Here is a 4013-nt window from a genome sequence, read left to right as displayed (position 1 = left end):
TCCCTCCCCACCCGTATCTCTCTCTGGTCAAATTTTTAAAAATAAATGAATGAATAAATAAAATAATTCTAAAAAAATCTGGGCAAATGAACTGAACAGACAACTCTCCAAAGAAGATTTACAAATAGCCAAAACTAACATATGACCAGTAATTCCACCTCTTTGGTATTTACGCAAAAGATAGGAAAACAGTAAGAAAGATACTTGCACATCCATGTTTATTATAGCACTACTGAGACATGGAATCAACCTAACTATCCAAAAACTGATGACTGGGTTGAAAAACTGTGGCACATATATACTACAGAATATTACTCAGCTATTAAAAAAAATGAGACTCTATCATTATTCAAAGTAAGTGAATATAGAGTACTTAAGTGAGCTAGCCTTTGAAAGATATAAACTGTATAGGGCCAGCAGGTGGTGTTAAGACACTGGACTCCCACATGACTCACTGCAGTTTGAGTCTGGACCTGGCGGCTTGCTTTCTCACTTTCCCTCTCTCTCTGTCTCTCTTGAGCCAAATAAATAAATAGATTAAAAAAAAAAAACCCCAACTGTATACGAATGTACTGAATGTCTGCACTCTATGGCAGAAATTGAAATGGAAAGATCCAAAGATATGAGAGTAGAGAGGATACATGTAGATACAAGAGACTGTAAGGGAGGGGAGTAGGTGGTAGACAGTGGGTGAAAGACAGTGGGTGGAATGGGCAAAGAGAAGAAATATTTAACAAAGGAATGTAAATTTTTCTGTGGGAAAGAAAGGTCTGTAATTTTTGCTTTACAAAGACAAAAGTTAAAAAAAAGAAAGAGAAAAAATTGAGGTGAACCTGTAGCATGGTTAAAGTACCTGGATCCCATATGGCCCACAGCACAGTTTGAATACTGGATCCATTGGCTTGAAGATGAAGGAGAGGGAATTAGGGTGTGGCCATTCACCCTGGAGAATGTTTTTTTCACTTTCTCTCTCTTCTCACTCCCTCCCCTGACAGGTGCACATGCTCTCTAGCAAATTTTTTTTTTTTGGAGAGGTTTTTGCTATAGGGCGTGTGCGCTCACCAGAAAGCAGAAAGACAGAGAGAGACAGAGAGACACAAAGTGAGAAATCATCCCCCAGGAGGGATGACTACACCACAATCCCCTCTCCTCCTTTCTCCTCTCAGGATCTTGGGCCACATGCACACACGCCCGGCGTGAGTTTAAGCCACTGGGTTCGGGACTCAAACCACAGTCGACTACATGGGAGTCAAGCAACATAGCCACTATGCTAACTGCTGGTCCCAGCTCTCTAGCAAATTTAAAAAAATAAAAAGAAGGAGGCAAGCAGGTGGCTGGACTACCAAATGGTCAATCATAGTTCGAGTCTTAGACCTTGCAGCTTGAGAATCACAGAGTGCTTGTGCATGCGGGCCCAAAATCCCGAAGGAAAATGGAGGAGAAGGGATTGCAGGTTGGCTGTTCTCCCTGGGAGGTGGGGTGGGAAGGGATTGCAGAGTGGCTGTTCTCCCTGTCTGGGGAGGAGAAGGGACTGCTGCATGGCTGTTCTTCCTTGGAGGGTGTGTGTGTGTGTGTAATTTCTCACTTTCCCTCTATCTGTCTCTCTGGTGGGCACTTGAACCCTATGGCAAAAACCTAAAAAGAAACAACCCTCCCTCCAAAAAAAAAAAAAAAAAAAAGAAAGAAAAGAAAAGAAAAAGAAAAGGCACAAATAATATAAATGGTGCAAAAGATAAAGCAAAAACTAAGAAGAAAAGAGTACAATTAATTTAAAAATTTAGATAAATGGGACCAATTCCTTAAAAATTCATTTATTTATTGGATGAGAACACTATAACCTTGACAAAAAAAAATTGTAGATAAAAAAAGCAAAAATTCTGAACAATTTATTAGCAAACCAAACAAAATAAGATATAACATGAAAATGCTGAGTTTAATTCCAATAATGCAAGAACACTTAACATTGCAAAGTTCTCATTTGAAGGTTGCCCTATGACCCAGAGAGGGCAGCCTGGTCTTCTGAGGGATGAGTCCTCAGGGAAGGGGTTTCTCAAGAGGACAGGCTGGGGATGGGCCTGGGGTTTGTAAAGGTCCCCACCTTGCATATTATATACTGCTATAATAATACCTAAACAACTCTGAGGAAGGTACATTAACCTCATTTTACAGATTATAAAACCAAGGCTAAAAAAGGTTATAGGAAACTTGACCAAGGTAACAATTCTGGTAAGCAGTAGAGCTGCAATCCAAACCCAGGTTGGTTTATCCACTACATTGTGTTCCCTTTAATACTGATAGTAGTAGGTGTTCAATAAATAGTGGCCAGGTACCAGGTACTATACATATGCTCTAACACTCATAATGACTTCTCAAGGTGGGCATTAGACGCCCCCCCCCTTTTATTTTATTCATGATAGAGTGTGTGGGCAAGCATGTGAGACTGAGACAGAAAAGCACCTTCCACAGGGTCTGGTCACACTGTGATCTCCTTCCTCTAGACCTCCAGCCCTTTTGATCTTGTGCACTTGGTATGCATGCCCAATGTGTTTCAGGATCACCGGGCTAGCTATGTGCCCTATAGCAAATTAAAATAATAATAATAATAATAATAATAAATGAGATTAAGTTTTAAAATAGTTTAAAAATATTGGGGTTCATTTCACATTGAGCTTCATTCATCTCTGTAATAGTCCAGAAAAAATGAGCTATAGAATCTAGCAGGCCCAGTATGAAGTTTTTTTAAAAGAATTATTTTATTTCACTTTATTTATTTATTTTAACTTGACCAGAGAGGGACAGCACCTGTGCACCAAGTGCTGTTCTGAACCCCTCACCTGCATCCAGCTCTCAATGGTGACGCTGTGAGAAGAGACCCCCCCCCCAGTATGAAGTATTGAGTCCCAGGTTTTGGTTGCATGGTCTTAACCAAGTCATCTGTTCTCTTTGACCATCAGTTTATTCATCAGTAAAAGGGGCTAATGCTGGACCAGCTCTGTGGCACAACAGTAAAGTACTACTCAAGAGAAGCTGGATCCCACCATTACACCATCTGCTAGTCCCTCAACTGAACTTTTAACTAGTTGGATAGTTATAATTAGTTAGATGGTCAGTGATTAATGAATTGATGTTGGTCTTGAGGCAGGACTCTAAGTGGTGTGCTACAGGGTCTATGTATATTGATGGAATTCAGATGATTAGTGGCTGACAAACGGTGGAGCACGCCACACATTAGACAACAGAATTAGTATATCCAGAGAGTCATGGGCAGATAGAAACACTGGAGCTAGGCTGTTCACCAAGGGGGTTAGAGGAAAAGTTAGGACTAAAACCCCATAACATGGTGCTACCTTGATAATGAAAAAACATCTTTTTGTCCTGAAACATACTTTCCTGTAGTGTTCACCATTATAACAGCACTTAATTATGTGTCAGGCACTACGCCAGCTTTCACAATCTCTCCCACTAATTACACAAATAAGGTCTAATGGGAGTGATCTGGTTAGCCTGGGGTCCACAAAATAGTTCTTTATAGGGCAAGATAAAGGAGAATTCTAGCTGGATCAGAAGATCCAGTGAGGGTTAAACAGGTGGTGTGGTAGTGAAGTTGCTGGACTCCCACATGGGTGACTGTGGTTTGGGTCCTGCACCTGGTGGCTTGCTTTCTCACTTTCCCTCCCTCTATATCTCTCTGGTCAAATTAATAATTAAAAAAAGACCCAGTGAGAGTTGGGGCTTTATTTTTCACTAAGTACCAGGAAGACATAACACAACAGTTTGAGGGTTGTTTGAGAGGAAAGCAAGACTGTCTTCAGAAACCTTAGAGTGTAAAAACCAGTCATAGAGAACCTGGGGCTTTGTCACCACTCTACCAACTGAGAACTTGCCCCACCCCAAAGAATCCAGGAGCCATCCTCACTGCTTCTTGACAGTCTAGTCCCCACTTTTCTGAAGAATAATGGCCAAGCTCCTTAGCATGATATTAAAGGCCTTCTTGCCTAACCTAATTCTGAAGG

This window comes from Tupaia chinensis, unplaced genomic scaffold, assembly GCF_000334495.1.
Source record: "Tupaia chinensis unplaced genomic scaffold, TupChi_1.0 Scaffold148091_1, whole genome shotgun sequence".
In the NCBI taxonomy this organism is placed as follows: domain Eukaryota; kingdom Metazoa; phylum Chordata; class Mammalia; order Scandentia; family Tupaiidae; genus Tupaia; species Tupaia belangeri.
The sequence above is the reverse complement of the archived record's forward strand: the minus strand, read 5'-3'. Positions refer to the sequence as shown.